Raw genomic sequence first — 27,423 nt, forward strand, 5'->3', positions numbered from 1 at the left:
CTAGTCGTGTTCTCAGTCCTTGCTTTGTTATCTCCAGCCCTTGTAATTCCAACCCATCCCTTCCCTCCTAAACAAGTATCTTCTGGAGGACTTGCTGCACTCCTTCATACAAGTCAAACTCCGCAGCTGCCTTAGCCTTCCTGTGAACTCTTAGAAAATAAGTAACAGTCCTATCTCCTCAGCAGATGAGGTGCTATGTTTTGTTCCCCTGCCATGCTGGATGGAGAAGGCTGATAGTAGCCACTGTATGTACAAACCTCACATAGAGGCCAAGCCACAAACTCCAACTCTGCTCACTTCCTTCTCTCTTTCCCTCATTATCTCATAACAGAGACTATATTCTTAATAAGGCTTAGATGGAGAATGGGTACTATCAGACTCAGGATAGTTAGTTTGCTCACAAGAACATTATGTGAGGCAATATCAAAGCCTTTCAGAAATCAAGATTATTTGATTATTGCTACTCTCACCTATAGAAATTGCATCTTTGTCAGGTAAAAGTTGCAATTGATGCAGTATATTTTGGTCAAACATCTGATGACAATTATTTGTTTTCCTAAGGGCTTTTACAAATTGATTATTTGCTCTGTTTCCTTCTGGGAAATTAAGCTAAAACATTTAGTCTGGAATTCCTCAGATCTTTTGTAAGACAGGTATATTTCCTTTCATCCCAGCCATTTGAAATAGTTTTCAACTAGTATTTTTCTAGTTCAGAAATATAACTGCTAATGATCCTGGGATTGTTAGAAATGGTAGAGGTTAAATTTCATTAGGTGACTTGAGAGCATCTGACTTAAGTACCATCTAACTTGCTCTTCATAATGTGTATTAAAAAAAAAAAATCAACTTACTACTTATCTTATTTCCTCCTAAACTAATTTTAAAGAGGAAAATGAGAAGACAAGATTATGCTGTCAGATGAAAATTATTTCTGAGAAAAATAATACTACTCTTATAGCTTCACCAGGCTAAAGCTTGCTTACTTCTGTGATCAAGCTAGGACAGTAGGTTTCAGATATTTTTGGTAATGGATTAAACTAGCCTGCCTGCACTATAATGTACCACAACCAAAAACTAAGTCTTTCTATCTAATTAATTTCTTAACTGTAATGAAAAAAAAAATCCCTGAATTCTAAGCATAAACTAATAGAGACCAACAGACCCTACCTATAACATTGCTTTGACTATAAAGAATGAAAAGTCTTTATTTTCTAACTCAGCCTGTTTAAATCTGTTAATCTAATTAGGCTCAACTGCATCTAATTTGTCCCAATAAGGAGTGCCACTCTTCTCAAATTATAAAAGCAATTAATAAATACCAAAACAGTATACAAATTGTGAGACTTTGCTGGTATGCATAAAAAGTAGAACTGGAAAAATAGGAAGAGTAAAGCAAGCTTTTCATCTGCTTTGTTCTCACCTTCTTCCCCCCTCCCATGTTACACAGTAACTGGGAAGTTGAGTTTTTTGAAAATCTATACTTCTTAGACTTGCTATTAATTTCTTCAGAGCTATATTGTTTGTATTAGTGACTTTCCTTAGTGGCAAGATAGCAGAAGTTAAAAGAGTCAAAGCAGAGGACACTGGGCATGCAAGACAGACTACTTAATATGAATTAAGTTTTAGGACAGGAGTACTCACAAGAGTCTGATTACTTTTAGTCAGAAAGGAGATGAAGAGTGATAAATTGAAACCTTGAATTTTTCTCTTCAGTGGCTGTTCCTCCACAGAAGTGACTTGGACTTTAACAGCATCAACCATCTTATCTTAAGCATGTTCATTAACAGCACAGATATGTTCCTCTGTCTGCAAGGAAAACATATTTTTTCTTGACCTTTTATCATAATATTGTACAGTAAATGAATGACAGGGGGTAAGTGATTGTATGAATACTAACAAACTCAATCTGTATGCAGAATGTTGTATTTTTTATGTATTTGAACTTTTGAATAGTCTATTTTACATTCTGCAAATTAACACTATGTTCTCTTAGCACCAAAGGGAATCAACCAAAAGCATCTTACACAAAGGCATAAGCAAACAGTTTAGAATGGAATTTGTTTTAATAACAGCAGTCTCCCCTAAGGAAGTGAGTGATCACTTCTCTAAGGATGTTTATTAAGGGCTAATTTTTGATAAGAGCCAAATCACTACTCTTGTCACTCTGTGTTATCCTAACTAATGAGTACTGTTTGGTAACAATTTGAAACAAAAAATGAGATGCAGATTCCTTTATTTTTCCACTCAGACGTGCAAATAAGACAAGCTGAAATTACACATATGTTTAGAAAGTGGTTAGTAAAATAGATATTCTTAGTGTTCTCCTCCACCTCTTAATTACCTAATGAGGAGTGGTTTTCTCAGGTCCCAAAGGCATTCATTGTCTAAAAGGAAATATATGGCATCCCTTGTTAGTATTAAGCTGAAATGGTTTTACTTCATGGCTTTGGTTTCTTGAGCTTTGGACAAAAAGCTAAATGAAGTATGGTATTGTAAATGGCTAGAAAATATATAATGAAAATCAAGGCTTTTTTTTTTCCTGTGTTTGCTACAGAGAGGAAGGCAAATGCTAGTAACTTTTTCTCATTCAGTAAGAGAATCTTATCTCATGTTTAGTATTTATAAAGTAGGGTTTTCTAAACAGTATGAGACTTAAGATCAACAAATTCATCTCTGTCCACAGTGGTCAAAACTTCATGCTTCAGAAAAAGATACAAGAAATTTTTAGTTACTTTCAGAAACTAGATAACACTAAGAGGTGATATGCTGCTCGGAAACATATTAACTTCTTATGTTATTGTTGATGATAGGATGTGAAATGAATCTGAAAAAAAATCACTGATAAAGGATAGAGATGAAAATACTAGGGTTTAGAATCCCTTTTTGAACTTCTGCCATTCTTCAATTTTCAAACAGTGATCCAATGATTTGTTGCAGATTTTTGTTTCAAAACTGAAATAAGTTAGTGAATGCCAGACTTTACTTTTGTTTGTCAGAAACGGCTTTTCATAAAAATGTAGAGCATTAATCAAATAAGAGAAATGACCAGAAGATAATTACTTATTGTAAGGAAATTGAAGAATGAGAGCAAATAAGCTCTTGGATCATGCTAAGTCCGTGGTACGCTCACAATCAAAAGCTCTCTGTTAATTTCTCTGCTGTCTTTTTTTTTTTTTTTTTAATCAGAGGAATATAATTTTATTTTCATATTAAGATTCTATAAAGGAGAAAAGCCTCTAGAGTTTTATAATGCTTATTTCTCTATTGGAAGACATGTTGCATTTTACCTTGAAATTCTTCAATCTTCCTTAAAAATTTTGTGTGTTCTTTAGTTCTCCTATATAGATTTCTTTGTTCCTAGAAGCAAAAGGATTTAAATTTTATTTAGAATGTATTGCATTGTCATGTGATGCATGGAAACTTCCTTTTTCTTTAAGACTTTCCAAATTGAAAAGATATTTATAAAGAGGGTAAAGAGGTAGTTATAGAGAACTTCTGTGAAGATACTTATATATTCACGGAATAAGCAGTTCTCTTTAAGAAAGGGAGATATTCAAGAAGGCAATAGAAGACGACTAAACTGATAAAAGTCAAAATGCATTCCTCCAAAATACCCCAATTCACAGAGGCATATCTATTATCAGATTAAAAAAAAATAATAATCTGGTATATAGATACTAATTGTGCTGGGGAGCATGTAGCAGCCCTACTCACCAAGAAGGAATTAACTATTCTGTAAACAGAGAAAGCAATTTAAATAGGCCATTTGTACATCACCAGTCATAAAATTGTTTACTTCTCCAGAGAAAGTTCAGTTTCACTTTCAGAGACAATTTCCTTGCTCCCTTGCCACATACCTTCTTTTATGGTGTTCATGTTAGGCTTGTCACTGGATATTTAATATCTTTCACAAAGCATTGTGTTAGCCAATCAAAAAATCCTTCTCTACATTATTTTTATGAAAAGGGAATATTAAAAGGTCAATGCCTCCTACAATATTTTGGAAATTATTTTTACTTTTGTGTTTAAGAAGTCTACAAGTTCTGAAAACATTAATTCTGAACATACATAATACTATGAAGTTATTGAAGGTGAGGAAGTTAATTGGCATTCATCATCATAACTAAGCCAAAAAGGAATTAACTAATGAGTCTCATTAACTTTTGCTGGTGAACACAGAAATGCACCTCTTTCCTCTACTGTTACAGAGTAGAAATCAATGCAGATGTTAATTGTGTTGACAAAATATGATAGGCAAAGGGAATAAATATGAAGTTTATGGCTGTTAGTTTCTTTTTCACTATCCTCAAAACACAATGAAAGGAAAAAAACAGTAGGAAGAGGAGTTAAAGGAACTAGTAGCTGAAGCATAATAAATGGATATTATACATGGTTCCCATTTTCCTCAGAGTTATGTCTGGCTTCCATGCAGTCACAGGTAAACTTCTGGAATGGTTTAAATCTTTAGTAGGGAAAAGACTGAACTCAGAAGCACAATGACTAGCCTGTGGTGGAAGAAATTAACATTTACAGACTTGTGTAAGAGGTGTAGAATTGAGAGCAAAGCTTCAAGGAGGTGATTAAACTTTTAAGAACCTCAACTGCTGAGTAACTACTTTATCAAATAGCAAACAATAATGGAAAGTGGATATGATTTTTCTAAATGACCAGTGATAAACAATATCTCAGTTTGCCCATTGCCAACATGAAAAACTTCAGAAAGATTCACTTGAGTTGAAAATTCATTCTTTTTTGAAGAGAAGATTAATCTAACAAGCACAGACTAGTCACCTCAAATTACCAAACAAATCTGTAATGGTGACTATTGTCAATTTGGGACAAATTTAACACCAATCCTAAAGCACTCAAGCACCTACTATACGAATACACTTGTTCAGTGTTTGAAAGCATTTTTATCCAAAATGCCTTTGGTTGTCTGCATTGGATCCTGTTAGACTGATCTTTGATAGTTTTGAGGATGGAAAACTTAGCAGACTGGATCAGACCAAAGGACCATCAAAGCCCTTGTAATCTGCAAAGCCAGTAGGTTTCCAGTAAGGGCAAAGAGAATTATCAGGGAAGTATGGAAGGAAAATTTTACAAATTCAGAGCACATTGAAAGTCCTCTTTTTCCTTCTACAGACTTCTAATTTCCAGAAATGAGTTTTTTAGGGACCTTCTGATTCTCCCCCTCAATGAGATTATGACATTCTGACATTGAGTTCATTGAAACCGATGACAGAAAAAAAGACCTAGAATATAAATGGGAACAAGTTAACTGACTAGTGTAGGATAGAGGAATTGGATGAGATCTCACACATTTTTATGGAGCCTACAAACCACTGTTGGGGAAAAAGGCTTATTTCCAAGATGTAGCCTTGGTTATTTTACCCCCAGGGGACTGCCATCACTAAGGATGTTTCCCTGTTCCTTTCTTAGACTTTTTAGAGACATGAATTTCATATGTTCCAAAGTGATTTCTGTCAAGAGGCAGTTTTTATGAAGCTTGAACATAAGGGTCATTTCAAGAGCTGGTATATGGTGAAAAGAAATAGATTTTTGTGCCACAGTGCTATAATCAAGCCTATTTAGAATTAAGACAAATTTAGTAAACACGAAGTGTATGAGATCATGGTTTCAACTAATAACAGTTATCATCGTAGTTATGACAAATATCTAAAAGAAAGAGAAGTAAAAAGGAGGGATGAGATTGTAGGTGTGAGCTGTACGGGTTTATCTGCCTTTAGCAAGAGTTTTTATAAACATCTTGGGAAAACAAAAGCCATGGAAAACCTATACTCCTTCCTTTAACAGAAAAAATCCTCATGTCCCAAGGCTTGGTTTTTATCTGTTTAAGAAAGTGAGCAGAGTGAAGTCTATTGAAAATGTGGCTTGGTGGAAACACTAGAGGAATGGAGAGCTATTAAAATTGCCAAGGCTATAGGCAAGTGACATAGAAATAGCAAACACTGCAGCTATAGAAAATTAAGTACTTCAAGTCAAAGGAAAAAAAATTGATAACAAGAGGCAGACAGTACAGATGAGTAGATCTGCAGAAGTAAGTCCTAAAATGGTGGCAGAAACATCAGTATTCAATCCATCTGGGGAAATATTATGTACAAAACTTCTAGCATACCCAGTGAAATAGCAGCTGTAGACAACACAGTCTTTTTCCTCCTATTAAGGAGAGAATGTAGCACAACCTAACTTATACACCAGCTGCAGGAACATGTAATCACAATCAGATTCTCATTTCATTCATCTGTGGTCATTAACAGTGTTACTTCCGCCTTGTTAGCTGATCAGCAGCATCCAGTTTTATTTTGCCAAGGACTGCAAAGACCAAAAAGAAGTGTCTCTGGACTAGAGGCTCTTTTTATCTATCTGAATAATACACCGTATTCTACTTGGTTTCTTTAGGGTGGTTTATGATGCAGATGCTTGCAAGAGGAAGATGTAGTGCAATATGACTAGAGTAATTACAACAAGAAAGAGCTTATAAGGGAGCTTAAGTTGTCAGATGGTCTTTTGTTACAGCGCTGACCATGAAATAACTTCAAAATAGTCTGATAGCATCCAAGGAAATCTTGTGTGTATCATTCTTCTATAAAATGCTCTGGTCAAATTCTATTATGACTTGAGGAAAAGGGGAAAGGAGTACTCAATGGCGGAGAGTCATGAGGATAAACTTTGTTGCAATGTGTACTACATTCTGTGAAGATTTTGTAACTTTCAGGGCTATTTGAGTTATTAAATCCACCTAAATACTTTAAAAACTTTGCTATGTGGATTATAAAGTAATGTTCCAAAACTGATCCTGTCATGTCATACGTTAACTCATTCCTTCGACTTCACTGGGCGAAATCTATGTCTAAAGGGCTGATGATTTTTACAGTCGCTAAAGGTCTATTATGCATATAAAATGCATTAATACTAAAAATTCCACCATTTTTCTGAGGTTTGGATCTAACTATAGTTGTTTACCCACACTGACAATACTTGACCTCTGAACTGGGATAAAATATAAAACCATGATTCTAAATCTTAAAGCCCAAGGATCTCCTTTGAGTTTTTGAAGTGGACTATCTCCAGAATTCTCATTCATGAAATAACGAAGTCTTGATTTTTTTGGCAATTACCTTCACTTTTTTTTCCCCATTTTTCTGTGTTTAATTTGTCAGGACGTTTGGCCTGTTATTGTCCCAACTTTTGTTACAATTCTGTAGGTTAGTTGTTATAAACGAGAGGCAGGAATATGTACTTACTCATAAGTATTTGTCTAATGCACATCCATAAGGATATTTAAAATTCTCAGAAGGAATGTGCATAAAACAGTAAGACTTAAAAAAACCCAACAAACCAACCCAACCACAAAAACATTTAGTCACTGTAAGGTGCTCAGCTGAAATTTTCTTCCAAATTAGTTCTATTTTCAGTTTTGAATCTGATAAGTGAACTTTCCAGAGCCATTTATCAGGCTAGCCTTGAGTGTTCAAGCTGGAAAATTGTAATCCTTTCATTAAAAGGTGATAAAAATAGATACTGAAGAAAGTATGAGTCAGACAAACCAATATTAAAATATTTAAGATAGTTTTAAAAACAATTTTAATGCAGAAATGACTAAAGATTGACAATCTGCAGCAATTACCTTATGATCCACCTATGCTTATTTTCCAAAACTTCCTGGGGTAAAATTAACTGAGAAGGTCATGCACTTGTTCAGGCTTCACTTTGAAAGGATCAGGCAATTCCAAAGTGATGAGGACTGGGATTGTCTGATTACCATAACCAGGGATAACAGTAAATATTTCTGTTATTTATCTGACTGATAAATTCTTTACTGGTGATGGGTTTAGAATAATAAAGAATGACACTATACAATATACCATCATGGATTATTATAGCTTGTTTGGAACCTTTCCATAGTGAACAGTTAGAAGAAGAGATGAGAATAGGAGGTATCAAAATCCATGTATTGCTCATGAAGAAAATTAATTCCTGAACACTAGGAGCTTGTTCATTAAGCATATCTGGGGTGGGAGGTGGGGGCAGAGAGAAGTGGAAAAAAAAAAGAAAAAAAAAAGTAAGCATAAAAGCTAGAATATGTCATATTTCCTTTTTTCTTTTTTTTTTTTTTAATTCTGCCTGTGAATCAGCATTTTTAATCAACTAAATGTAACACTCCATTCAAAGTTCTCAGGATAACAAAAGGTGCCATTACCAGTGAAAGACAAATAGGGTTATAGCTATGAGCTATGGCTAAGGTTTCATACTGTTTTAGAAACAAGAAAGTATAACTTCAAATTAGTAGAGATTTAATATTGTCTTATATGAAATGAGAAATTCTTCCATCTAACTGTTTTTGTGCATTGCCTGAACACCAACCACAAGTTTGCATGCAAAGTATACTGTCCTTACAAAGACGATCCTCTCATCACGTATGTTTCTGGCTTTCAACAGTAAAGGTGAAAACTGAAAAACGGTTCTTGATAGAAGAGGTTCTGTGAATTTGGTTGATTGCATACAAAAGTACAAAGTGAAATGGAAAAAAAAAAGTAAAGATAAATATGACAAGGCATATTTTATTGTTCATCAGGAGGAAGGATCCTTGACTTCTGTTTGAGAGCTGCTCTATAAAGAGCCCTATCTGACTTGCTGTTACAAAATGTGTCAGTGTAGATCTTGGACTAAGTGTTTAAACTAGTCTTTCTAACTCCTCGGCGGCATCTTCCTATCACCTTTTTATTAGAGATGTAATTTTTCATGAGTGCCAGTTGATGTCCTACACGTTCAGCTCAATCTAGTAGAAAATATGCTTTGAGAAATTGTGGTCCTAAATCTCAGTTTCCTCTTAGAGTTAGTCTAAGGCAATAAACAGTGGTGGATACTTCTGGTTTCTCTCTGGGTTTAAGACCCTTTAATTGGAATTATCTTTAATGATTCTTGGCATGCAGTAGTCTAGCATCATAAAAGTGCTCCCTTCTCAGACTGACAAATTAATTTCAGTCCCAGTTCTCCACTTTTCTGTTCTCTGTTCTCTTCTCCCCATACTATCATTTGTTCAACTGTCTTCTGGCACAGACAGCTGGTGTAAAGAAGAATTAATTTTCCAAATTTGGCACTGATATGAAGAGGTTGGAAGCATAGACATATCATTTTTTAAGTCATTAGTGAAATTCCAGATCATTGCCAACCCTAATAAAGGATTATAACTTACAGACATGCAGAATGAAATTGAAAAGACATAAATGACATTGAATACTTCATAACTGAATGGACAAATCATGATAATCAAGTGACAATAGAAAAACCTTGTGTGCGCTATGAGAAATCCAAACTACGTGACAAATGACATATAACTTCAATTGTAAAAATTCCAACAGATCTTAGAAACCAATTATTCTAACTCCTTTCTCAAACAATGGGCTCACCTTATATGGCTTTATGTGCCTGTGTCACTATGCCCATTTGTTCAGTAATCTAAATATAGCTTTTTAAAGGTTTTTTCCTTACTGCAGATGCATCAGGATTTTGTTAGTCCATGGACTATACTCACAGTAAGGCATGATACTGCAGCAAGCTGTATATTTTGGGATGGGCAAACCACCCTTTAGATTCTGGGCACAAGTAATCAGTTTCATATGAAGGATTTCAACAGGATCATTACTTTCACTGAGCTTCCATGCAAGCTAACCAAGAAGCTAAAATGTACCGTGGGTTAATCATTTGAATCCAGTAAAACTTCAAATTAGTACTTTTGAACTTTTTCTGAGCCTTCAATGCTTGAGGGAAGCTCCCTTTAAAAAACAAACAAAAAAATCCCCATATTGCACCGTGGTTTTATTTTGGTGCTCAGAAACACCCTGAGAGCTGTGAGCAGTGCTTATCTTGCAAGTTAGTATTGAATCCTTGTTATCTTATTAATTTTTCTCCATTTATTTCTTGTATTCACTCGTTGGGTTTTTGCTTATATTGTTGATTGTCATAAGCTGGGAGGAAGCCTGATTCCAGAGGTCAAGAAAATGGGTTGAGAGCATTATGTGTCAGGGCCCTGAGTGCAGTCCACCCTTGAAGGAGTAAGATGGCTTTGTCCAGGGTCGGCTCCTCTGCTGCTGAGAGCTGCTGTGAATGATGTGGGAGCGAGAGCCTACCTCCTCCCTGTGGTGCCCAACTCAGTTGCACTGCAGCTACATCTGCACCCAGTCTCACACCTCTGCGATGCTGACCCTGATCCCAACTGACTTGACTTCTTGGCTTGACCTTGCACCTGCCTCACCACAGCAGTCTTAAACACTGGACTGAGTGCTGCTGCTGACATAGGGCTTGCTTTCTCTCTGCGTGCTTGGATGGAAAGGCCTGCAGCAAACGTGTATGGTAAGTACCATTGCTTTCATTTTGCCACCAATGCATAGTCACTAAGCTGAAAATGATCTGATTCCTTGGCTTAGGTGATAAGTGCTTCCCCATATAGTTCCCTCCTTTCTCATACCTGAAGCATCCTTTCTTACAGTCACCATTAGTTCTTCAAGGAGCAATACACTGGTTTTCATCTTCACCTAAATTGTCTTAGTTACTACGCTTCAAGAAACACAGAGGACTCTACCATTTAAAAAAAAAAAAAAGAAAGAAAAGAGAGAGAGATGTAAAAAAGGAGAAAACAATGAAATAAACTGAACAAAAAGAAATTATTGATAAAAGCATACTTCCAAATGCCATCTGTAACAGGAATAGTGACAATATGTGCCTGTAATACCTTATGAAAAAAGGATGCAAATCAAAACTCATTTCCCTTTATTTTTCTTTGTTGACAGCAGATGTTGTGAACATTAAAAGCAGACAGTGAATGTGTGGAGCAACATATTAAATGAGTCTCTCGAATGACTGACGCTTCTGAGTTGTAGGGAATTGACTGATGAAGAGATGATCAAGTTTACCGACTTTGAGGCTATCACAGAGTTATCTTTGTTGAGTTCATAAAAAGGAGATGCTGACTCAGAGTTTGATTAATAGTTTTATCTGGGAGCTGAATTATTAAACAATTAAAAATACTTTTTAAAAAGGAGAGATTCTTTTTTTAAAGACTTTTAAAAAGCTTAGAATGCTGATTAGAAATAGGCTGTAAAATTCAAATCAGCACGCATGTGATTTGTTTGTTTGTTTTGATAAAATGGTATTTTATCTGAAATTAAGCATACACTGAAAGAAAAGAAGGGAGATCTTGGTGGTCTGTTTCACCTACAGGAACTTGTTAGTCTAGCTTTGCCAAGACTTCACTTGTTTTGTTGGTTTTAAAAGCTGATGAACATTTATGTAATGGAATAAGGATAGAATTATTTCATGTTTAACAGATGTCAGTGTCTCAGTATTAAAACTTGTTTATTTACAGCAGATAATAACAATGCCTTGCAGTCGCTCTCCAACTGATGATCTACACTAGTGACTTCAGCTGTCTGTTGAATATTTAACCTTGTCTTTGCTATCACATCAGCAAAGATAGACTTTTTAAATGAAATTCAAGCTGCTATGTCAATCTTTGCTTTTAAAAGCAAATACTTTTTTTCATTCAGCTTCTGGTATTAAAAAAGCTGCAAGACAGATGACACCAGACAGGAGATTCCACAGGACATGTTTTTTCCAAAGAGTGGGAACAGCTGTTCTTTTGCCGTGCCAAGGAAGTATTTGGAGATGTGTCACTACACTGTGCTACACACACGTCATTTGTGTCAAGCTGGTCACAGTTATGGATTGATGCCATTCTTTCACACTGGACTTGACCCACTGACTTGGATGGAGTAATGTTGCAGGACAAATTCTGCATGCATGGTGTGGAATCCCACAGACAGGTACTATGCTACACTAGGTATATTCATGTTCTTTGATAATGCTATGAACTAATTAGTATACAGCAGAAGTTCATAGAGGTATAGGATATTAAAATTCATGATTACTGACTTACCACAATGCAGATAAGTTCATGCCAGTTTATAACAACCTGAAGTAACCTTGGCTGAAGTAACCTAATGTTTTCTGAATCCTGGCATCATCCTTTAGTTTACAGTTGAATCAGTGTTGGTTGAGGCCACCTTAGTGCACGTGACACCTCCTAACCCATAGCATTAGTGAAGATATTTGCGATATTTTAACTAAGAATGGTGTAAAATTGAGCATCAAAGAATATCTGTTTCTTCCATTAAAAAAATTTATATATCTGTTTCTTCCATGCATTTTTTACAATGATGATTATGATTATTACTGAAGTGTCCCAGGTCTTTCCACAAAACAGTAATTGGTACAGTGATGATCCATGCTTCAGCTATGTAGGCAAAAGGAACTGATGCCTTGTCTAAGAGGCAGTAAGATAGCCCATTACCCTTACCTCTCTTTCTTTGTCCCCCTTCAACCCCCTTGACTCCCATCCAGTATCAAAGGGATACCTTTCTCTTGGCAACAAGTTACAGTACATTATGTCTCCATTCTGGAGAGGTCCTGAGGCTGTGTAGCTGACAGCGTGTAGCTGACAGCGCACGACACAAACAATAGTCAGTGTGGTCGGTGGCAGACTGATTGGTGGCAGATTTAATGTATGATTTTCTAAGAACTGTCTCTTCTGGACCAAGTTGAGGAACAGGTCTAGTTTCCTGAGAGAGGTGGTGATGGGCACAATGTTTTATTTGCCCTCCCTCATAATGGAGGATGCAGCTATGGCTCTACTTTCAGCTCTCTCACAGAGACTCCTATTTCTGTGCAGCGTAGTCCTGCTGAGTCTTGTGTTTTGCAAAGGTCTTGGTGATATAGAGATGAGTATGAGCCTTGAAGGTCTTTCTACAGAAGTACATAGAGTTGTAATGAAGGAGTTAGCCGACATATGTAGAGCTATATAAGGAGATCGAGGGATGGTATTGCATATCTGCTCTGGAAACACCTTTTTTTCACACTGGTGCAATGACCTGAAAATATTTGTGGGGATGTCATTTTTCCATCTGACATCTTAGAGTACTTCCTTCTGTGTAAGCAGGGGAGAAAGATGCTTGCCCTTGAGCAGCTGAATGATGACTAAAAGCAGGCATCTAGTCTGGACATGGTGTCTCACCTAATTTTGGACTACCACTTTCAGTCAGAAAAATTGTACCCATAGTGAAAAAGGAAATAAAATCTGGGAGGCTTATGAGTTTTCCTTGTCACTACTATGCATACTAAACAAAGCACAAGCAAAAGCAGATGGTGGATATTTTAATGCCTTTACATATCTGCGTATCTAGGGAAGAGAGCTTCTCATCACTGTTACTTTCTGAGCAAGTCTAACAATTTCTGTTAAAGTTCTCACAGCACAGCCAGGTTTTGTTGGTTTTTCTTTTTCTTGTGGGTTTGTTTTTGTAGTTTTGGGGTTTTTGGGGGGTTTTTTGTTGTTTTTTTTTGTTTTGTTTTTTGTTTTTTTTTAGTGCAACACATTTTTAGGGGAAAAACAAAGTTCCTTTACAAGAAAAGTTACAGCTTTTATATTTTTCCCTGAAAGCATCTATTTTAGTTAAATTGTCAAAATATGCCAATCTTTTGACAGGCAGAAATTATGTGGGTGTCTCAATATAAGGAAAACGATTTTGTTTCTAATTGTGGCAGCATCTGGAGGAGTGTCCGATCTTATAAGTAACTCATGCCTATCTATTTTGAAGAGCTACCAGCTGGTTCAAACTAGGCACGTGGGCTTCATTTCCTTTACTGCAGGAAACTGAAGAATTCCACTGGAGCAAGTCATGTCTGAACAGCACTTAGTGTTACTTGCTGGGGTATGGTGACAGCTTCATGGTGTTATAATACGATGCACTTCACTGAAAGCTCTGATTAATAATACTATGCTGATTTTTTGAAAGTATTTGACCAAGCAGCTGTTGCCTATGTATTCAGATCAATCTTTCAAAAAATCAAGAGAAGAGTTAGTATTGTTGCTTTGCTGCATGCATCATTCATCCTGAACTCTTTCATTATAAATGTTGAATACTTGTAATTTATGTTATCAATAAGTTGTGGTCTTTTGCCTAATGCATAAAAAAAGCACATTATTATTTTCTATAGGCTCTCTGGCCATGGCAAGACTAAACTACAGTTATTTGAAGATCAGCTAAGCTCTTAAGAAAGTACCTACAGGCCAAAGCCTAGTACAAAAAACTTTCAGACTAAATGACAAACACAATATTTTCCATTTGCAAATCATAACACATAAAATTAGTGAAAAAGAAAAGCAGTTTTTAAATATGCACATGACAAGGTAACAATGCAAACAAAACTTGCTTTATATAGGCACAAAGTCGAGCTCCTACTTTCTTTAATGCACTGATTTCTGGAACAGAAACTGGCTGAATCTTAATGAACACGATGTTCAGGAAAGTGTACCTTGAAGTTTATTAAGTGGTAACTGAAAATTTTGAAATTAAATGTTCTCCATAGGGGGGAGGGAGGAAGCAACGCTTTTTTTTTTTTTTTTTGACAATACATTGTATGGATTGCAGTTTAGTCTTAAAAAGGTCTGTTTTCACATCATTGGAACATATTTTGCTTCTGTTTTTCAAAAATATTGGGTTTTTATGTATATGTATTTATTCAGATATTTTACATTTTGTAATATAAATCTAATTACTTAAAATTATTTGTAAAATATTTCATTTAAAAATATGTATTTTTAATTAGTCCACTTGTTTTTTTTCCCCTGACTGTAGCAAAAAACTGTTTTCAGGTAGGAAGACTTCTGTGGATATGTGCCATACCGAGAAATGCAGTCAGAATGATTCAGACCTTTAGGACTATGAAGATTTGAGAAGCCTGTTTCCCTTCTGAAACTTGAAAACTTAAATGTAAACTATTTGAATCTGCAAGCAATTTTGGAGGTTCACATAGGGAAAAGCCTGCTTAGCTCATCCTTTCCATCTTTCTAGCATAGTTTCCACAAAATATAGTCTCATGTTTTAGTCCAGTCTAGTTTTAGAAGCCTCCAGAGACAGCAATTCTGAACATCCCCAGGGGAGAATTACCCCACAGATTGGCAGACCTCTCAGTGGGGAGGCAAAGTGAATCCAGGCCTTTCCCCTTGGGGATCCTACAGCAACTGATTCCTGCCATGACGGGACTGGCAGAGCCTTGCTCCATCTTGCTCAGCACCTCTGCTTCTGAATACACTTTAACCAGGGAGCTTGGTATGATGAGCAGTAGGACTGAAAACTTATCTGAATCTGAGGACAAGTTGCAATGTGAATTAAAATTACTCTAAATTTCTTAGGACCACATCCTTATTTCAGACATCATGCTGGGTGTCCCAGTGTGGGCAGGAAATATGCCTGTTCTCTGGTGGTTACAAATTAAACTCCTCATGCCTGGGATGTTTCATTAAAACCCAGTAAAATATTTGCAAAGGCAGACAGTGACCTAGTGTATAGATGATGATTTTGCAAACCCTGGAAATACTGGGCAACCATAAAAAAAAAAAAAAAAAAAGACTGACTTGTGGTAGTTCCCCTTAAATGCCATGTGCACTCAAGCCTTAAATCCATACATATTCAAACAATTCTTATTTAAAGATCTTGTAAAATCACCAATTTGCATCCTGACCTCTGTTTTTCCTTAAAATATAACATTAAAAAATATATTACAGTACATAGACTTCTTCTGTGAGCGGTAATACATGCAATTTATTTTTGTGGTAAAAAAAGTTAACGATAGTACTGTAAATACAGTCAATGCATACAAATTGTTTCTACACATTGTAATAATGTGTGCATGAGCAGTTTCTCTTGTTATGCTTGAATGATCAGAGCATCTGATCTGTAAAAAATATAATTTATTCTCACGTTTATTTGTTTATTAAAAACACAAACCATTATACATGCTTTAATGACCAGTACTGTGTAATCTATTCCTTTATATTTCTGTGCTTGCAAATTGTGCTTGAAGGGATGAGACTCACATATTTCATCTGGAGCCTCATTAAATGTGTTCTGGGTGAAGCACCAATAATAAATGTGAAAAGGAAGGATGTGCTTCTCCCCTCCCCCCACCATCTTCTTGCCAAATATATATCACCATGATATTAAAACATTTAGCATGTGATAGAGAAAATAAATGATGCACAAAGAAAGTTGCAGTAAGAAGTAGGAAATCCAACCTCAGTGACATAGTGGACAACATGCTAATCTTGGAGAAACCTTGGCAGAAGGAGAAACAGCAAATATTCTGGTCATTCTGGATGGCGACTCTGCAAGTGAACCTTTGTGGAAGGTTGCATACAATGATCTATCGCAACAAGGGATTGATTTTCAGACTTGATTTTGGACCAAAGTTTGGAGACCATAGACAATGTTTGGCCAATGTATTTCACTGTCTTTGGGCAAAGTCCACTGATCTGCTTCCCTCTTTTTATGTCACAGAGGATGCTTGGCAGGCCATGCCCCTAACGCTGTGCATTTGTCTGGTATCGCTGGTTCTTCCTCGCAGCTACCCACAGTGCCCACTGATAAAGGGAAGTACCAATGTTGGACTATAATAAACTCCTTTTCTTTATTCCAACTTACTGTTCATAGCTTTAATGCAAGAGTGAGCTTTCTCATTGATTAATATAATACTCAGCATAACTTTCAGCTGTGAATGCTTTTTTATCCGTCTTATGTCTACCAACAGATTAACTAGTTCGTGTCAAATCAAGAGGGGTCAGACTTCAATCTATTCAAACTGAAAGGTTAAGAAGTCTACAGCATGATTTTGCATTTAGCTGGGTTAGCTTTTTAAAAATATTAGTGAGAAATTAAGTTTCTTTAAGAGAATCTGGTAATTTTGAAAAACATCAAATTAACAGAAAGGGAAAAATAAGCTTTATCTTTTTACTTAAAATTAGTACAATAAAGATGGTGCTATTGTAAGTTCCTTCCAACTATTCCAGAATCCTGATTTCTTTTGGAGAGATGGATTTATGATCAAAGTTGAGTTCAGTTTTTATAGTATTGTATGCTGCCCATGACAGTATATTCAGGAGACAGACCACAGAGACATCAAAGAAACCGTGGTGTTGGTGCATTTTATGATAAAACATAACTTTCTGCTGGAAAATATGCTGGTGCAATCCATCCTTATCACACTGGCAACCAAACAGGCATCAAACAAAAATACTCTTATTGTCTTGAAATCTTATTTTTTCAACACAAAACAAAACTCCTGTGAACAGTTGTTTAGGAAAGATTTTGTCAGAATCTTTTTATAGTCATATGAATTTTCCCTGGCTATCCTTCACCTGCTTATAAATTCTCAGTCCTCCAGATGACACAAAAATAGCAGGAAAGGATTTGGCTCCAGAAAAGAAGAAGAATAAATTATCAAAAACCAAGTCACAAAACGAAAGAAGCAACATAAGGCCTAAGTTGCCTACAAGCCATATAAGACCCAAATAGCATCATAAGCTTGAGCTGCCTCCTGCTTTGTGTTTGCAAAAAGTTTTCATTCTGTTTGAAGGTGCTCGTTTATGGAATCAAAGTCATTGCAGATAATTCATGATCAGAAACAAGGATTCAATGAATTTCTAAGATCACCGTGTCCAACTAGAATAGTTAGTTTGATGGATAAAAATTATGGGAAGAACCAAAGGACTACCCGTAGGTACATATTCTCTTTTGTATTTCTCCAAAAGGCTGAGATCCAACATTTATTCCAAAATGAAATTAAACAATTTAACAATTACCTTCAAACATTTGTCATTTAAATGATTGAACATTTCATAAGACAAATTATCCATGTCTGGTGGAAGAAATTCTGAAAGCCAGGTGATACCTCTCCAGGTTCATTAACTCTGAATCTAACATTGTAATAGAAATAATTTCCAACTCAATTTTCAAGAATAGAATTAAATATTTTAAAAAATCAATTCTTATGCAGCAAAAATCAGGTCCAGAGTTACCACCACTGTGTTATTAGCAAAGCCTATCTATCTTCCACAATATCGAATCACTTTTAATTAATTCAGATATTGCAAGATAAATCCCATTACAGCTGACACTTTCTATCTTATCCCATGTCTTGTATAAAGTATTTTTATCAGTAACATCTCTGACATTGCCTCTTTGAATTCACAGTTTTGCCTTAAGTGGAAAGGGGCTTTGCTTTTGTGGTCTAGATCTGCTCATTATGAGGAACTTGTCATGTTATTAAAATCTTTTGCTGATTGCATATCATTACTGGTGTTCAAGGGAATGACTGAAAAGTTTTTAATGCCAGATCTGATACAATGGGCCTTCTTACAGGATGACAAAGACACACAGGGTAGGATTAATCTCAACTAATTTTGGCTATGCCTAATCACCGGAAAGAAGTGCTTCCAAGGTCTTAACCCTACTCACATTAAACAAATCCTTAAAATGGAAAGATCTATTTGGACATATCTGTCTTTGTCCATTGACTAAAAAGAAAATTTAGGAGATAATATAAGCTGTACACTGGTTACACAGCTGGAGTTAGAAGAGTGGAATCATACCTGCAGTGCCCAGACAAATACTAACAACATTAAATCTTATGGTGAGGAACTATCCACCAACTAAATAAAAAGCCAGAAATGTAAGTCTAGCACCAATTCTGTTGCAATGGTTGCCTTTTGTCATTGTAAGCAACTAATTTTGTTCTTTTTACTTGCTAAAATAGTAAACAATTAGCCATATTAATTGATAAAATAAACTTACAAGCATCCACATTCATTTAAATGAATAAAATGTGCCTACATAAAAAATATTTGACTATCACTGTGTGTGAGGATAACCTAGAATATGCCTCTACTTTGAAAACAAAGATGACATCAATGACCCTGATTCAAAATACTGATCTGGAGCTTTCTGAGCTTTGAACAAAGAGGGATTTCATACGAGAATGGGCTTCATATTGCAGATGCAGAAGACCCATTTCCTTCTGCTGTTATTTATATTGTACTGATCACCCACGTCACCTATCTGTGATGTAAGGAATACTATTCAGATCATTGAATAAGATTCCTATTCTTTTTCCACTTAGAGTTTAAAGCGTTTCCAGAGTTACTTACCATCCCACAGAATATTCTCACTGGGGTGTGGGTTTATTACCCTGATATACAGATCACTCTCTCAAATCTTACAAGAAGAGTAAAATAAAATGGCAAATCTCCACACAAACATTAAATAATAGAAGACACAAAAGTAAATAACTATGAGTGATAAAATGCTGTATATCATTCCCACTAATATTTTCCATACTGTGTTATGAAATGAAGAATTTTTCATTTAATTTACCAATCAATAGAAAAAAGTCAGACCTTTGTAGAGCAGAGCTAAATTGGATTTCAATGAAGAATGAAGCAGAGAACTATACTAGTTGTTAGTTTTGATGAATAACTAAATTAATAACTTTCATTCAGAAGGATAGTAGTAAAAGCCTTCAAAAACATCAGCTGCCTATACTTCCAGGCATAGATTTAAAGTGAGGTTTAGATCATTACTAAAGCAGGGAGGAAAGAAGGTCCAGAGAGTGAATTGTCAGCATTATACACAGTTCTTTTATCCTCACATTAAAAATTTATTGCATTTACAAGCCATGTTGTTTGAAAGTATGTTTTCTTGGCTTGATTAATCTTTATTTATGCTAACAGGGATAAGTTCAGTGTCCAGTGACTTGATGAAAATTAGCTAACTTAATAATTTTATTAAGATGGAATTCGGAGACATGTTAATTGCCAAAAGAAAAAATACGCTGACACTGATGCTGAGATAGTAACTGGAACTGATACCGCTGCTCTGGCAGGAGGACAGCGGGGGTACCCCCTTCTCCTCTCATCTCTTTCCACAGTCCTTGTGGGGGTGGGGAGGGGTTGCAGACACAGTGGGAGCTGGGGTATGCAGCATTGACTGCTCCGCACCTTTGTCCTCCTCTGGATGCCTGCAGAGGGCAGCCCCAAGGAGCAGGAGCACCCTTCCACAGAGCCTCCACAAGTTTCCTTGCAGATGCTAGATTTATCCATGGCATCATAAACCACCTCCGCTTCCCCATCTCCTGAGCCCTGCACATGGCAAGTCACTGTTTCTAGTGCTCTTACCACACTGAAGACTATCTTGATTTAATAGATTAAACACGGATTTTAGAAAGTATATGTATGTTCAAGCATTTTGCTGAAACAGGGCTTAAATATCATTATTTGTTCCCAGGGGACATGCTGTTGTGATTCTTGGTTGCATTATTTGTTATTTATACTGCATCATCAGTGCATAATAGCCAGCAAACAAATGTTTCAGTCTTATTTGAACATCTGCTTAACCTCTTCCATTATTCTAAACTTGATTGTTACAATGAAACAAAGGAAAACAAAAAATGAGAAGTAGATGATATCTTGGGGCTAACAATTCTGCAGCACTAAATATAAATTAGAGTTCTTGATATATCGTCCTAAGTACCACATCAATATCAATAAAAATAAATGAGAGGTTGTACTGATGTATGGACTAGCATCACCGAGTCACCTCTTCCAGCCAGTCCCTTGAAAAAGGCTTTCTGTTGTCCCCTGAGACGGAAACTGCTTTTGTCCTAGATCTAGAGTCTTCGAACTCCCTGTCATGTGAGGCTGCCCAAGCTGTTCCTAAATGAGCTGGGAATTCATCTTCATCCCCAAAACCTCAGGTGTGAGCCCTGGCAATCCTGTAGCAGTTTACCATTGAATAGTTTTTAAAATAAAGCTTTTAAAGATTATGCTAGTCATCAAGGGAGATAGATTGGTGGAGCCACACCCTACCATCCCTGAGGCCAAGGCAGCAGATGGAGGCTCCACAAGAAGCAGAGGATCCCCTACCCTCTTGCCACCAAGAAGAAGGAGGGGACCTAGGAGATGGGGAGGAATGGAAACAGGTCCCTGCTCAGGGTGGCAGGCATACCCCCCAGCCTCCCTCACCTTCCCAGTTGTCCTTACACAACAGATATGGGGCTCTGGAAATTGAGGGCTGGGCAAATGAGGATGAGGATGTAGGTGAATGTCCATCCAGGGGTTTGCCTAGGGTAAGCCAGCCAGCCCCACATATTACGACTGCCTCTGTTAAGAAAAAGAGGAAGGTAATTGTCATAGGCGATTCCCTTCTGAGGGGAACAGAGGGCCCAATATGCCAACCAGACCCAGCCCACAGGGAAACCTGCTGCCTCCCTGGGGCCCGGGTTAGAGACTTACTAAGAAACCCCCTGGTCTGGTACGGTCCTCTGATTATTACCCACTATTGGTTATGCAGGTTGGCTATGATGAGATTGCAGAGAGAAGTCCAAAAGCAATCAAAAAGGACTTCAGGGCACTGGGGCGATTGGTTGAGGGATGAGGAGCACAGGTAGTGTTTTCCTCAATCCCATCAGTGTGAGGGAAGAATACCAAAAGGAACAGGGAAACTCACCTGTTCAACATGTGGCTCAGAGGCTGGTGCCATTGGTGGAATTTTGGGGTTTTTTTGTTCATGGGGATGTTTACATGGCACCGGGCCTGCTGGTGACAGAGTTCAGCTATCTCAAAGGGGGAAAAGGATTCTTGCCCATGAGTTGGTGGGGCTCATCGAAAGGGCTTTAAACTAGGTTTGAAGGGGGAAGGGGACATAACCAGGCTCACTAGAGAGGAGCCTAAGGGTGGCATGCCAATGTTGGGAGAGAAATTGGTAGCCCAGCTCAAGTGCATCTACCCCAATGCACGCAGCATGAGCAACAAACAGGAGGAGCTGGAATCCATTGTGCAGCAGGATAGCTATGACTTAGTCACCATCACAGAAACGTGGTGGGATGACTCTCATAACTGGAGGGCTGCAATGGATGGCTGTAAGCTCTTCAGAAGGGATAGGCAAGGAAGGAGAGGCAGTGGGGTGGCTCTGTATGTTAGGGAGTGTTTCGATTTTGTAGGACTCAGCGATTATGACAATAAGGTCGAGTGCTTATGGGTAAGGATCAGGGGGAAAGCCAACAAGGCAGGTATTCTGCTGGGTGTCTGTTATAGACCACCCAACCAGGATGAAGAGACAGATGAACCATTCTATAAGCAGCTGGCAGGAGTCTCACAATCACTAGCCCTTGTTCTTGTGGGGGACTTCAACTTACCGGATTTCTGCTGGAAATACAACGCAGCAGACAGGAAACAGTCTAGGAGGTTCCTGGAATGTGTGCAAGATAACTTCCTGACACAGCTGGTAAGTGAGCCTACCAGGGGAGGTGCCTCGCTTGGCCTGCTGTTTACAGAGAAGGACTGGTGGGAGATGTGGTGGTTGGAGGCCATCTTGGGCTTAGCAACCATGATATGGTAGAGTTCTCCATTCGGGGCAAAGTAAGGAGGGGGGTGAGCAAAACCACTACCATGGACTTCTGGAGGGCAGACTTTGGCCTGTTCAGGATATTGGTTAAGACAGTCCCCTGGGAGACAGTCCTGAAGGGCAAAGGGGTCCAGGAAGGCTGGGCATTCTTCAAGAAGGAAGTCTTCAAGAAGGAAGTCTTAAAGGCGCAGGAGCAGGCTGTCCCTATGTGCCGTAAGACAAACCGACAGGGAGGATGACCAGCCTGGCTGAACAGGGAGCTTTTGCTGGAACTCAGGAAAAAAAAGAGAGTTTACCACTTTTGGAAGAAGGGGCAGGCAACTCAAGAAGAGTACAGGGATCTCATCAAGTCATGCAGAGAGAAGATAAGAAAGGCAAAAGCCCAGCTCGAACTCAATCTGGCTGCTGTTGAAAGAGATAATAAAAAATGTTTTTACAAACACATTAACAAAAAGAGAGCCAAGGAGAATCTCCCTCCTTTACTGGCTGTGGGGGGGAACATTGCTACCAAGGATGAGGAAAAGACTGATGTACTTAATGCCTTCTTTGCCTCAGTCTTTAATAGTCAGACCATTTATCCCCAGGGTATTCATCCCCCTGAGCAGGAAGACAGGGAAGGAGAGCAGAATAAACCCCATAATCCAGGAGGAAGCAGTTAACAACCTGCTATACCGCCTGGACACTCACAAGTCTATGGGGCTGGACAGGATCCACCCGAGAGTACTGAGGCAGCTGGCAGAGGAGCTTGCCAAGCCACTCTCCATCATTTATCAACAGTCCTGCTTAACAGGGGAGGTCCCAGATGACTGGAGGCTTGCCAATGTGATGCCCATCTACAAGAAGGGCCGGAAGGAGGATCCAGGGAACTACAGGCCTGCCAGCCTGACCTTGGTACTGGGGAAAATTATGGAGCAGTTCATCTTGAGTGCGCTCAACAGGCATGTGCAGGCCAACCAGGGGATCAGGCCCAGCCAGCATGGGTTCATGAAAGGCAGGTCCTGCTTGACCAACCTGATCTCCTTCTATGACCCAGTGACCCACCTAGTGGATGAGGGAAAGCTGTAGATGTTATCTACCTGGACTTTAGTAAAGCCTTTGATGCTGTCTCCCACAGCATTCTCCTGGAGAAGCTGGCTGCTCATGGCTTAGGTGGGTGTACTCTTTGCTGGGTAAAAAACTGGCTGGATGGCCGAGCCGAGAGAGTTGTGGCGAACGGAGTTAAATCCAGTCGGCGGCTGTTCACAAGTGGTGTTCCCCAGGGCTCAGTTTTGGGGCCAGTCTTGTTTAATATCTTTACCAATGATCTGGATGAGGGGATTGAGTGCGCCCTCAGTAAGTTTGCAGATGACACCAAATTGGGCGGGAGTGTCAATGTGCTCGAGGGTAAGAAGGCTCTGCAGAGGGACCTGGACAGGCTGGATCAATGGGCCGAGGTCAATTGTATGAGGTTTAACAAGGCCAAGTGCCGGGTCCTGCACTTGGGTCACAACAACCCCATGCAACGCTACAGGCTTGGGGAAGAGTGGCTGGAAAGCCGCCTGGCAGAGAAGGACCTGGGGGTGCTGATTGATAGCCGGCTGAACATGAGCCCGCAGTGTGCCCAGGTGGCCAAGAAAGCCAAGGGCATCCTGGCTTGTATCAGGAATAGTGTGGCCAGCAGGACTAGGGAAGTGATCATGCCCCTGTACTTGGCACTGGTGAAGCCGCACCTCGAATACTGTGTCCAGTTTTGGGCCCCTCACTACAAGAAGGACATTGAGGTGCTGGAGTGTGTCCAGAGAAGGGCAACGAAGCTGGTGAAGGGTCTGGAGAACAAGTCTTATGAGGAGCAGCTGGGGGAACTGGGATTGTTTAGGCTGGAGAAGTGGAGGCTGAGGGGAGACCTTATTGCTGTCTACAACTACATGAAAGGAGGTTGTAGTGAGGTGGGTGTCAGTCTCTTCTCCCAGGTAACTAGTGATAGCATGAGAGGAAATGGCCTCAAATTGCATCAAGAGAGGTTTAGATTGGATAGTAGGAAAAATTTCTTTACTGAAGGGGCTTGGTCAAGCATTGGAACAGGCTGCCCAGAGAGGTAGTGGAGTCACCATCCCTGGAGGAATTCAAAAACCATGTAGATATGGCACTTCAGGATATGGTTTAGTAGACATGGAGGTGTTGGGTTGATGGTTGGACTAGATGATCCTAGAGATCTTTTACAACCTTAATGATTCTATGATTCTATGATCTTTATCTTCAGTCATATCTTTAGTCAGAAGTATTCTAATGGCTGAACGGACAATGGTGAGCAGACCTGTCCACGTAGCAGTAACTAGTTAAGTGAGAGCTCATGTGAACAGCACTATGTGAATGTCCCTATGTCACCATCCCATGGTTATTTATTTTTCCCTGAAGAGCAGTCAAACACTAAGTAATTACCCAGCACCTACACATGCCCATTTTTGGCAAAGCATACAGTGTTGCCAGAAGAAAACAAGAAAGAAATTAACCACCATGCCTTCCAACCCATCAGCAGACAGGGCTGAGGTACCGCATTGCTTCAGTGATCTCTGCAGACCAGAGCTTTTCTTTCCAGGTGGAAATTCTTGGGCAGGCAGACTCACTCACCTTTTCCCTGCTCTGTGTGACCTTTTGCAGCTGGGAGAGCGAGGGACCTAATACTAAGATGGAATAATACACATAGGATCTAAGGAAAGCTGTAGGTTAATAAGAGTGATTTAAATGAAGAACCTACCTGTTCTCTGCTTGGAAGTAGAGAGAACAAACTCAGTGTGGAAAAGGGAGGAAGAGACAACATATGCTAAATCCAGTATGTTTTCTCTATAGTTTGATCTTGGGTATTGTTCTTACTTGTGTTCCATTCAAACACAAAAACTTAAGAGTCCACACTGATGAAGTGCTATCCATCCTGGACAAAGGTAAAAGTTACTGTTGAAATCATACTTCCCTTCAATCTGGTCATCTGCACAATTTGCAAGAGGAAATAATGTCTGGTGAAGATACTCAGAAGATTTCCAGCAATTCTTCATATGTTTCTAAAAGAACAAGTATGTTCTTCAACATAAAAATATATGTTGAAATAATTACTGACTGGGATAGTTTGCTGCATCAGAGACAGTGGACTGAGCCCCAGCAATCCCTGTGAGGTATAAAGGTGATTACACCACTTAACATCCACTACTTCAGTAAACTGAGGTTTAAGCAGCTGCACTGTGAAACTCTTAGTTACCCTGAATGCCTCAGCTGAGGACAGGATCTTCTCACTTAGGTCTGCAAGAGAAAGGTATTCAGAGAAGCAAGAGTGAAGATGCAGGTGGAGCCTAAGCTGTACAGGGTCCTGAAAGTGTGTTTTCTTTCTTTTGCTGTGTGGGAAGGTGTGACTGTTAGGCTGCTTCTCTATTCTGGATGAATTGGACAGGAGTTAAGTGCAATCTGGAGAAGCTGGAGAAAGAGAGGAAGCTTATATTTTTCTGAAAAGTATATGACTTGAATTTAGAAGAATTATTGATTTTGTTTTCCATTATGTGTATATATATACTATGTTCAGGCTGCATAAATTGTTTTACTCCTACAAGAGCATTAAAACATATTTACAAAATAAAATGTGTGTAATTAATTCGAGGAAAATACACAAGACTATCACAAAATCTCCTGCGTAATTAGAATAGTAATGTGGCAGTGCAGGAGTCAATAAAACTTTAATTTGCTTTTGATAAGTCAATAAAGTATATACTATATGTTTTCTACTGAAAAATTAAAAAACCCTCTGGAAACTCGAGTCCCAAATATATGCATGTATACACATGTTACTATGTAGTTTATCAAATAATAAATCTCTGTGGAGGACAAATGCATTATAGTCAGCAATGTCATGCTGTTGTGAAAAAGCATCATATTGGGATGTATAAACAGGCATACAGACTGCAAGACACATACAGTAATTACTGTTTTCAGTATGGGTGATGCCTTAGGTGATGTACTGTGTTCATTTTGGGCACCACAATTCAAGAATGAAGTGGACCATTTAGACAACAAAAAGATTGATCAAACATCTGAAAGTTATGACTTTTGGAGAAGGAGAGAACACACTGGGGTTATTAAGCTTACAAAAAAAGAAAATTTAGGGGAGACACAGTAACAGTCTTCAAATATGTACTGCCGTCTGCCAAAGATGAATAATCTACTCTCCTGTCCCTGCTGAACAGGCCAGGAAATAGTGGCCTTAAATTGCAGAAAGGAAGATTCAGGTTAGACACTTAGGAAAAAAGAATAGTCTGAAGCACTTGGAAGTACTATAATAAAGTTTGCAATGGCTAAGAAGCTTTAGCCAGTGAAAATTTGTAGAGAGTAGATTAGATTAATATTTTTCAGAAATGACACAGATGCGTATGAAGTTGTCTTGAAGGCAACAATCGACTTAATATTGCTTCTCTCCTGTTTTTTCTCTGATTCTGAGACTTCTGAGCAGTGCTCTTGGGTTAGTTTCCAGTCTGGGCTAAGAGGAGACTGCAATGCTCTTTTCTCTGATCCAAAGTACGGGGTACTTAGCTGAGACGAAAGATTCATTTAGCTAAATATTCGGTGTCTGGCAATAGATGCTTAGGAGAAGTGTAGGAAAAATAACAGGTTATATAGAGTGAAATTCTCACTCTTACTTAGTTTCCAGCTAGTACTTACTATATCAGTTTTAGTCAGGGACTCCCTGAGCCTAATAGTACACATGGGTAATTGTGTTTAACAACACACAGATGGATTTATCTTCCATGTATTTGTTTAATTACTTTAGAACAGTCAAACCTGAAAGCTAAAACTTGTGCCTCAGTCTAGAACTCCAAGAAACAGAAGCTTTCATGCTGAAATAAAGGCAAAAAACTGAAAAGGCTTAATCAGCCTGTTCTGAGGTTTGAAAAGTAACCACAGGTATGAACAGTTTTTTCTTTTCCCTTCAGAAACCTAATGATTTTTATTTGAATTCAGTTTGCTTAACTATTTCACAAATCGATAAAATAAAAATGAAGCAGACCAGAAAAATAGACTATGAGAGTCTTTTCATTTTGCCATCACAAATGGATGATGACAGACATACTATCCCATAGTTACATGTCGTTGGCCT

Source organism: Ciconia boyciana, chromosome 6 (genome assembly GCF_034638445.1).
Source record: "Ciconia boyciana chromosome 6, ASM3463844v1, whole genome shotgun sequence".
In the NCBI taxonomy this organism is placed as follows: Eukaryota; Metazoa; Chordata; class Aves; order Ciconiiformes; family Ciconiidae; genus Ciconia; species Ciconia boyciana.